Source organism: Stegodyphus dumicola, chromosome 6, assembly GCF_044657685.1.
Source record: "Stegodyphus dumicola isolate Sdum_Otavi_A_Nest chromosome 6, ASM4465768v1".
NCBI lineage: Eukaryota > Metazoa > Arthropoda > Arachnida > Araneae > Eresidae > Stegodyphus > Stegodyphus dumicola.
In genome coordinates, this window is record NC_140773.1 from 63,366,387 (window position 1) to 63,377,900 (window position 11,514).

The window sequence follows — 11,514 nt, forward strand, 5'->3', positions numbered from 1 at the left end:
CCAATGTCGTGAAGGAATACGAGTACACAAATCTCCAAAAATCCCTCGTGCATTAATATCCCTTCCACAATCACCAACTCTGCAGACACGCACGTTTACGCTTACGTATTTGAATATTTGTATATTCTACGACAGCATAATTAGTATCTTTGTTTTAATATTTTTCGTAAAAACGGGCTATAATTTGCGAATTCTCATGATTTTAGGTAATGCGTTGCTTCGTGTATACCTTTCAGGGGATACGAATAATCAGAAAGTACCGAAACCATTTACGTACTCTGTGTGATATAAATTCTATAGTAGCCCAATTATTTTCTGTCCCATTTATAAAAGTTGACTAAATATGTACATTAGGAAAGCTATATGACACGAAACTCCACGTGCCTGCATTTTGTTATATTAATTACATAATATTTACTAACGATATTAGAGACAAAGAAATATTGCAAGAAAGTAATTTCAGTTTGCACAAATAGCTAGTATTATGATTATTTTGTTAGTATTCTTCTATTGTAATCTTATAATTTTTTTTTTAGATTTGACAACTGATATTTTTAGGTTCCTAAAGAAATAAATTCCATGTATTTTTGTTTATAACAGTTTAACAGTCAATTTTAACATGAGGTGCAAAAATAAACATTTTTGACATATTTTACTTTTTTATTTTCATAAAGACAAGGAAGCGACTGGGGTTCACAAAGAGACATGTCGCGTTTATCGTATTGATTGCTTAATAGAACGCATGCGTCATAATCCTTTTAAAAAATTTGGTTCTGAAGATTTTTCACTTGAAAGTGTCCAACGTTCTGCCCAACCTTCTGAAGTTGATGATGAAAATATCAAAGTCATAATTGAATCAAATTGTCATATAATTGTGCAAAAATCTGCAAAATGGTTAAAAGTGTCACATGCAACAATGGAAAATTACATAAGATGTATTGGATTCGTTAAGAAGTTCGACATTTGGGTTTCGCCTGAATTGAAAGAAATTTACTTAACGAAGCAATATCTGCTATACGCATTTCAAACGTAATGCAAATGAGCCTTTCTTGAAATGAATTATTACTGGTGATGAAAAATGAATCGGCTACACTAACGATGATAGAAAAATATCGCGATTCAAGCAAGAACAGACAGCATAATTCATATCGAAAACTAAATTCATCAGAAAAAGATTATGCTATCAATTTAGTGGAATTACAAAGGTGTTGTATATTTTGAGCTGCTTCCAAGCAATCAAACTATCAGCTCAGGTGTTTACTGCCAACAACTTATGAAAGTGAAGGAAGCAATCAAATAGAAAAGGCCAGAATTAGCAAATCGAAAAGGAATTGTGTTCCACTACGAGAATGCGAGGCTTCCTACATCTTCAGCAACACATATGAAATTATTGGAATTTGGTTGGGAAGATGTCATTCCCCATATAGCCCCGACCTTGCACCATCAGACTGTCACTTATTTAGTATTTATGAAACTTTTTAATTCGGAAAATTTTCAGTAATAACGATGGTCTCAAACCGCACTTGGTTGAGATTTTTGCTGATTAGGACCAAAGTATAAAAGCGTGGAATCACGAAATTGCCACAGAGATGGCAAAAGGTCATCGAACAGAATGGAAGATATTTGGCTGATTAAAGTTCATTTTTTGTATAGAAAAAAATTGAGTTTTATCTCCCACTAAAAAATCGAAATTACATTTTATGCCAATCCGTAATAATTCCTGTTGCTTTCCAAAGACACATACGACAATGCATAGTTGAGAATATCCAGTCATATCTAGAGCATAAATATTTTTAAAAAAACCTATGCATTTGTTAGATTCGATTTGTAAGCAAAGTGCAATATTTATAATAACATGTTATACTTCTTTAAAGAGATACAGCGGCATATGTGCAGAAGTCTGTAGCTATTGAGGGCATTCCTTCTAAGTCATTTCTACTGTTATAAAGTTGAAAAAAACGTAAATATTTGAAACGCGTAAAACATTCTGAATTCCACACAGGAATATCTTCAAAAATTATGCATTTATTATGAAAAACACAAAGTATATGTACGCATAAAGTAGTCCGATCTTTGCACCGATGTGTATTTAGAATTCATGTTTCATTTTTAAATTTCTTTATGTTTGTTATAGTTACGATGCCGCTCATTCGAACAGATTTGATAATATATATTAAAATCTCGCTTAATCAAAAACAGTGAAGAAAAGTAGCATCGAATAACTGGATTCCGAATATTGGTCAAATTCAATTATTTTCAGATCACATTTTCTACATTTTTATATTTTAAGGTATATTTATAGTTTATTATAAAAAGAATCCATCTGAAAATGTTGCATATAACAGTTGAGAGCTTTGAAATTACTCTGGGTAGGATTTAACTTTCATAATTTGCAGTTCATAAAACAATGGCGTGATATAGTTCCTCTTTACGAGGAACCAGTTCAGAAAAATCATTCATAATTTTAAATAACATAATACGTAAGTACATTGTAGCACACTCTGTGTACTATTTATTTCTCTTTGCAATTTTTGAAAATAGTTCCCATGAGTTTACAAAAGAACATGGGTTGCAAAACTGTAAGAAATTGAAAATATTTTACAAATTTAAAATATAGGCATTATGTTAAACTTTATGGCAAAAGAAACGTTTTTTAGGGACAAAGTTTTGCAAGTTGTTTATACTAAATTCTATTCAAGCAAATATAATTTTATTTCAAGTAAACTAATCGAGAAATAATTCCTAATTAATGTAATTTTAATGAAAATATTGATCAAAAACTTATCTGTAAGGGTGATTAAAAATTTTGCTTTAGAAGGTTTTATTACACACTACAACTGCATATAATAATTTCAAATTGCATATTATAAATGCAGTTTGAAAATACATACACTTCGATAAACGTTCGTACATAAATTCAGTCTTATGTTCATTTCAATGAAACATCATTCTGAGCTGTGATTCCAAGTGAGTAAGTTGCATTTTAGTTTTCTGCTTATTTTGCACCGAACTGATCCAGTCTGATAGGCGGTCAGTGAGTTTACTGAGAACTTTTGCTGACTCTGAGTTTGATTCCTTTGGGTTTCACAGGTAATTATGTCCTTTTATAGGACACCTAACACTGACGAGGACTTAAGCGATGATACGGACTCTGAGCAATCTACTATTTCAACCACTATTGATCTACTATACAACCACGTCAAGACGAGATGAATTTTTGAAAGATCCTCGGCTCCGGAAAAAAAGCAAAGGCAAGAATACGAAAGCAGTGTCTGAGAATGAGGTGAAAGCTTCTAAAAAAGCTAGAGAAGTGGAAAAACGTAAGCTTATCGAAGAACATGGAGCCGATTATGTGAAGAGACACCTGGATTTCTCAAAAAGATTGGAGGCTGCTAAGGCCAATAAAAAAAAAGATAGAATTGTGATGAAACACACAAAGGAAGCTGCTAAACATCTCAAAAAGAAACAACGAAAGGACCAAGTTACCAGTAAGCCTGTACGGAAAGAGAATGGACCACACAGAAGAAAACTGCGAATATAGAGCCGATGAAAATCCCCCAAGAAAACCGTTTTCAATTATTTAGAAACATTTCCGAGAAGAACCACGAATGAGGTGCCAACACTGCAGTAGCAACCCCCACCCATTGTATTTTACCACGAAGAAAGCGATTGGATGCTACTAGATGAACTGTTTACGAAAAATTGCTCCGAGCCCACGAAAGCCAGATGAGAAATAAATCTATCTTTGTCTATACCAAAAATCTGAACGACTACAGTAAAATAAACTAACTACTACTAGAAAAGAATATCCCATTTCACGCATACCAATTAGGTTGTGAAAAGCCGATACGTGTTATAATGAAGAACCACCTCGCATCTGTAAAGGAAGAAGCCATTCAGCAAGACTTAGAACGCAGGAACTATCCGATTGAGAAAGTTAAACAATTTTCCAGGAAACATAAAGGGGAAAAAAAACTCCCCATACTCTTACTAGAGCTCAAGAGAACCCCAGAAGGAAATCAGATCCACCAGCTAAATAATATGTTTAGTTTTAACATGGTAATAGAAAAATTTAATCCAAGAAAGAGACCAGTGCAATGTTATCGTTGCCAGCAATTCGGCCACTCTCAATTTTGTTGCTATAACCCTGTGAGATATGTAAAGCGCGGGAACCAACATCGTAGTAACCAGTGCACCATGAAACCAGAGGATAAGCCTATATGTTCTTGTTGCGGACAAAACCACGTGAGCAGTTATACAGGATGCAGTGAATACAAGAAGTTTGAGAAGAAAAGCCTACAACCCCAGCCTAAAGTAGAAGAAAATTTCCCTAGTCCAAAAACGACTACCGATCCAGTGCGTAAAAATATCTCTCAAGTTACGTATAGTGAAAAGCTCAAAGGGGAAATCACCCCACCTCCGAAAGACTTAAATGACGCAACAGCCTGGCTAAAAGATGAAAAAATTAACGCGTTCCTTACATCTTTTATCTCATTCATCGGGAAAATTAAAACTGCCAAAAATTCAGCTGAAAATTACAAAACTGTTTCCAGGCAGCAATGTTACTCATCCTATTCGCCGAATCAGAGAACTAAGAGAAATGAAGCACACGATCCACGACGGACCAATAGCGAAGCAGATAGAGCATAGCAGAGAAAAAAATTTGGGACTCTCTGATCGTGGGTTGGGGCCTCGGCCCGACTCACGTTCTACATATTAATTATATTTTTCTCTTTTTCTTTTAGATCAGCAGCAGTCTGACTGCTTTTTCAGCATAACATCCTTATCCGTAGTAACTTCGTATGTTTATGCGAAGACTTATCTACGCGTCATCGAGAATTTTTCATTGTTCTCACTCAACATCCCTTTACGTTATATCAGGAAAGTCATGCTGTTTCTCTGATGTTATACACAGGATGCGACTTCCAGCACAGGCGCCTGTGTCTAGCATCTGAGTCTTCAATGAAACATTTCAGTTATTGAAAGAAAAACAATATAATTTATATTCTTTATTATTACATTATTTTGCATTATTTATAGATGAAATTCAAGTTGATCCATAAATATAAGCAAACATTAAAGGTTTGCTTGGTTTCTTTTCATATGAATAAGTATGCCTGTATGAAAATAGCCTTTTATAAGAAAACGTAATAAATATATATCCAAAAATTATTTTAAAACATCTTATGATGGTGATTTTTTTTGCATCATGATATTACAAAAATCTACAAGAAACTTCTATTGTTAAACTATGTAACTTTATGGGCCGAAAGGGCTTAGATGAAAGAAATGCTCTTCTAAACACTCGTAATCATACTTTACAATACAAGAAACTTTTCTCGTAATCATACAGAATCGAAAACTAACAATAAAAAATGTTTGAAAAAATAAATTTTGTGTTTTAATAATTTCTATACCTTAAATTTTATTTAATAAATGCTTCAGATTTGTTTCTTATAGTTCTAGATAAGGGATTCTCAACCAGGGGGGGAATTTTATAGTTTCAGGGGGGAATGCGGTCAGCCACTTATTTATCTGTTAAGTATTTAGTTTCAATTTATGGAAAAATCATTTAAATATAAACATACATATTTATTTTTGAGTTTGGGAAAAGAGGGGAGAATGATCTTTTAGCGTAGTGAAAAGAGTGCAAAAATGTTTAAAACTCCTGCTCTAGATTAACGTGCGAAAATCAGTAAAATAGACCATTGTTGATATTATGCATAATATACATATTGATGACACATGTAGCTTATGATGCAGTTTATGATGAGAGATATGTAATAATTTAAGGATTTAATGCATAAATCAGTTACGTTCTTGATTACAAGACATAAATATGCATTTTCCCCCAAAATGTTACAGTTTTCTTCTTATGTAAATACGTAATAGAAGCATTAACTTACTTTAGTTTTATCAGAAAGGCTGTATTCTTATGTATACAATGAGTATAAATAAGAATACAGCCTTTCTGATAAGAATCCTCATTGTCTCTATTCTTATGTATACAGTGAGTATAAATAAGAATACAGCCTTTCTGATAAGAATCCTTCTTGTCTCTTCCAGCAAACAGATTAATACTCTTGTGTTCTTAAGCAAATTTTCTTAACCTAACTTTTAAAGTACCGATGTTACTTTAAATCTAACAATATTTCAAATGCTTTAAGAAACTCCCTTCAGAATGCTGCACGTGGAAAAGAATTTCTTTTCAAAATAATTGCAAACGAAACTGTACTTGGTTAAAAATAATGATACTGATTTTGAATGAATTTTCAAGATTTTTTTACCAAGCTGCGTTTATTACTTAAACATGCGTGATTTATCAGTGTCTGAGTTTCATTTCATTAATACATTTTCTACAATTACAAAGCTTTTACTTCGAAATGCGTTTGGAAACACTCCAGTATCAGTATTTTTATATTTATCTTGGTATTATAATTTATCACATTTGTGTTTTTTGAGGAAGAATTATTGAGTGTGGGTTTATTCTAACAAGTCATGGAAGTGAGCTATTTTAACCGAACTTGTGTTTTTCATACTTAGTGACTCGCAAGTCTGAAATATAAACCGAGCAATAGATGTAGCTATAGTAGCTAAGTAGTAAAAGCAAGCTATGATCTGAATTAGACATATTCAATTAGTTAACAGTCATCTTTAAACAAGATTATCACTACATAAACAGAAGGTATTAGCCCCAAATTGGATAATGTGTAATTATAGTTTGGAATCTAAGTCCTGTAACATCTATGTACATGTATTTTGATTGCTTGTGCCTAATTCTATCTCTAAAAAACTTTGTTAAATTACAGTTTCAGTCCAGTGCCCTATAAGGAAAAAAACAATTTACTGTCATTATATTTTAGGTCATATGTAAACAGAACCAAGAATAATATAATAGTTAAAAATTATCTTTTATACTTTAGTGCAGTGCAATTTAAACAAAATAGTATTATATATATATATATATATATATATATATATTGTTTCATAAATTTTTGTTTATAAAAAGTGGAAAAGTCATAAAGTCACTGCTCTGTAAGAAAATTCTTCATTCTAATCTGGAGTCAAATTAAAGTATTTAATTCTTGCTTGATTAAGAAATCTGATTTAAAATCATGGGCTGCTCACAATGAACGATTAAATCTTTTAATTAATCCATGATTGTTAGCAGCTTCCCGATAACTGAAAAAAATTAAACAATGTTTGAAAAATCGTCGGTTAAAATGTTTCACTTCATAAATTTTCCTCTTTTACACAGTATATACATAAGTAGAAAGACTGCTCTTCAAAATAGAAATATTTTCTACCAACATAAACTACCATAAGTAGAATTTATATGAATTACACCAGCAAGTCAAACATTTACCAAGCATAAATTTTTTTTATATGATAAATATAATTCAAAAATTTATCTTTTTCAAAAATTTGAAAATTATCTAGTTCTGAAGTCAGTTAATTTTGCTTTAGGAAAGAAGTCTTTAGTTGCTTTAGGGGAAATAGAGTAAGTTTCAAGAAATGCTACATCTTTCGATCTGTCTTCGTATACTATTTTCATATTAATTCCATTAAAAGTTTACAAAAAATTGAAATCCAGAAGTAAAACTTAAATTATTTATTAATAAATGATCAATAAAAATGCTGATATATTCAGTTTAAATCAGAGTTTTCCAAGGCACTAATAAGATGCATTCAAAGCAATAAAGAATAAACAAACTTACAAAGAACTTAGAACTAACTAAATAACTGTAGTAGAAATGTTTGATAATCTAGTTTCAAAACTAAGTAAAAGGAGTGCCAAAAAAATCAAAGGGGTGATACATAATAAACAATGAATGAAATATGCTTCAGAAATTAAACAACAATAAAGAGTAATTGAGTATTTTGATAAATAAAATTTTTATAACATTATTAGAAATTAAAAGTACATAATCCTTAAAATGATAAGGAACTATGTGATCTCTGAAATTATGTACATTTTTAAAGACATATTTAAGGAGAGGAATTTTTGATTAGCTGATTACAGTTCCTAATGAAGTAAAAAACCTCATAATTTAGAAAACACAGAACCTGCATCTCTCTTTATAATTAAACTAGTGCTACAATTATATTTTGTCAGAAACTATATAATTAAATTTTAAGAAATATTCGGAAGCTATGAGGTTTTGGTAAGTTGTGTCAGTTGGTTGCTTTATTTGGAAAGCCAGTTTTAATTTTTTTTTTTAAACTTAGAATTTTCATTGTTGTTTACGACAGGCAAACATATATTGCCAGAAAACACATAGTTGTATTTATAATTAAAAAAAATAATGAAACTGATGGAGTTTTGTTAGATTCTGCCTTTGGGATTTAGCCTCTTTTTTGGGCTTCTGTATTTACAAATATTATGCAGAAAACACATAATTAATGTCACGAAAATATCGAAAACACATAGCTGCTTGCTAAAAAAGAAACTGAAAATATTCGGTGATTATAGCATGTTAGCGTACAAAAGTTCGAGTACAGTTATAAGCAATTTCCGCATACTCTTTTCCTGCAAAAGCGCAGTGAAAACATGCCGTGCGCAGTGATTATGAGATTCTCATCCCTCCCCCCTCTTACATACCCCCGCTTTAGAAACTGCGACCGCTGAAAGCGCGGGTAGCTATCAGTGAGGGGTAAAAAAGGGGTTGCGCTTTAAAAGGGACTGAGGGCTGATCGCTTCTCATTTCACTGCAGTGGTAAACACTTGGTAAACTACCTGTATACCCACCGCAGTGGATGTAGCCACTCGCACACCCCCTCCTTTTCTCGACCTTGCGGCCCAACGGGGGAAATCGTTTGAGTATTAAAATAGGGGACTAAATAGAATCTCTACGTCTCTCACCTCTTCTGGGTTTCCGTCCTATCGTCCCTTTGTCTGATGCACCACCCTCTTCATGGTCGCGGACGCAAATTGCAGAATGAATGGTTACACACACACGCACGCACGCACAAAAAAATCTTTGCGCACTTCTCTCTATCTTGCCCCTGTCGTCTAAACGAAGGGATGCTGCGGGACTGAGGATACGGTTGCCGTGCTCCCACGCCGCATCGATATGATAGGGGTTGAAATAAACTGGCGCTTTAGCGCCCTTTTCGGCGACACTTAATGAAAATTTTAAACATTTGAATTGAACAATTGGAAGTAGAAACAAGCCGGCGGATAAACTGATGATAAACAGATGCTGAATCTGATGTTTTGTTCACTGTTCTGTTATTGGAATTACGTCAAGCCACGGTGGATTATATTTTATTTAGAAGTGTCTTGCTAAAGTAATAAGGGGGAAAGAGAAATAATATTGAATCTCTCTTTGGCTTCATTTCATAATCGTTTCGTGAAGTATAATTCTTTAACGCTATTTTTTAAACTATACCACTTGCAACACTGTTGCCTGTACTTTTTCTGACAAGTTATTATAGTAATAGAACTTATCTCAAATTCATTAAACAAATACACAGATAAGCAAATAAGATATAAACTGATGAGGTATTCAGATACAACTATGAGATGCGCAAAATTGAAATAACTGAACCTGGAAAAACTTAAAACACCGGTTAACAAATAAATGTAATAACAATCAGTAATTATGCGTATTTTAAAGAACTTTTCAAAATTCCCTATATTATTGCGTTTACAAATTCAGCTGTAGAGTTGCGCTGTACGTTTGTAAATTGAAAGATTTAGTCAATGTTGCCTTCGGCAAATATCATGTTCGATAATAATAATAATATGAACTTGACGATTAACACCGCATATCTTTTATTATAGACGTTTGCTAGCTTAAACCGAGATTGTAAGTGAGTATGACGGACTTTTTCTTGTGGGTAATTTTATTGAAATAGACTGGTAACTGATCCTACAATTGAATGTCGCGTATGGTTAATTACGGGCTCCGTGGAATCCATTCAACAAATTTTTATATATAAACGTAATAATATTAATAGTAATTATGTACCCTTTAACAATTAACCAAAGCTGCAAAGAGACCCATCCAGTGTTCTGTAAACTGGCGGATATTAACTATGATGCTACATTCATAGATAAGCGATAAGCGACGGAGAATGTGGGCACTGTCCCTTTACCATTTGGGTTAATCAGTATAGCCCCACGTCCACCTTTATCTTACATTTCATATTACATTATATACGATACATGATTTACACATTGCGTTATATACTACATATCAAATTAATACCTTACCCTAACATTACATTATTTTCACATCAACTTATTACATTAAAACTCTTTCCTAATAAACCCTATATTGGTAAATTTGCTGAATTTATTTTCCTGTGTAAAGTTAAACTTAAGACTGGGTAAATATAATTAGAGAGCTGTTGTCTATTTACATAAAAAAGAGCAGTTTTGAAAGCAAGATACTAGTTAATAAGCCTGAAACATATCAGTCAATAAATGCTGCACTCAAAGAGCAAAATTTATTGACTGATATGTTTTAGGCTTATTAACTAGTATCTTGCTTTCAAAATGGCTCTTTTTTATGTAATAACAGCTCTCTAACTAGATTTACCCAGTCTTAAGTTTAACTTTACACAGGAAAATAAATAAGCGCCTGAGAACTCAAGCAATTAATTTAGACCTAGGAAAGTTCTTAGCTGCTATATCTTTACTGCACCAAGCCATCTTTACCTATACTAACTCAGTTTATACTCTTCGAGAGAAAATCTTCAAAAAACTACAAATGAATGACTAAGATTACTTATAAATTAATGTGATTTAATAAACTGAAAATAAGGCCTTAAAATGCGTAGTGATACAAATGTATAATCTCAAAGAAGTGTATTAATGTCTTTCTGGAAAACTTATTGAATCTTCTTCTTTTCGAAATGTATTTGCACATCAAAATACTTAGGAAATTATCTAAAGCAGCTTTGGTTCTTAGAGTAAATGTGTGATTTGGTAGTAAATTGTTAACATGAAGGCAAGGAAACAATAATGAGAAAGTTACCTCTACTGTGTATTGTATTTTTTAGTGCATGTTTATTTAAATAACACATTTCAGTTTGATGATTTGTGATAACTTTTCAAAATTTGTAACCAGTTAACATGCTTATAACTGATGATATTTTCAAAAATTAACTATGAAATTATATTATTTTATACACAAAATAGTTTTTATGATATAAAATATTAAAAAAGAAAAAGGACCAAACTGTAAATTAGGAACTCAGCTCCAAAAGTAATATGCATAAAGAAACTTTGTATATCTATTTCAGCCACAACAGTCATTTAAAAGAAAAAAACCATAATTGCGTTTAACTAATTTGCATCTGCATTGTCGAATAACGGCACTAACTAGAGTCACCAAGTTTTCGATACGCATGAGAATTTCATGATATTTTGATTAACAAACTCGATGATTTAAAAGCAATGTGTTGCCACTGGGGATATTTTAAGATGTTTATGTTTCATATTTAATCAGACGAAACGGCGATTTAAAAGAAATGTGTTGCTACTCGGAAAAGAGTAAGATATTT

At 32.2% G+C, this 11,514-nt stretch overlaps 1 protein-coding gene across 2 annotated transcripts in view; it reads right to left on the bottom strand.

Annotated features, from left to right (window-relative positions):
* LOC118181914 (voltage-gated potassium channel subunit beta-2-like) overlaps positions 1 to 9,017 on the bottom strand; it is a 262,942-nt gene extending 253,925 nt beyond the window's left edge. For both annotated transcript variants that reach the window (XM_085818411.1, XM_085818409.1), the window contains exon 1: positions 8,864 to 9,017. The gene's annotated coding sequence lies outside the window, so the exon portion shown is untranslated. The remainder of the gene's footprint in view (positions 1 to 8,863) is intronic.
* Between the last annotated feature and the right edge of the window lie 2,497 nt (positions 9,018 to 11,514).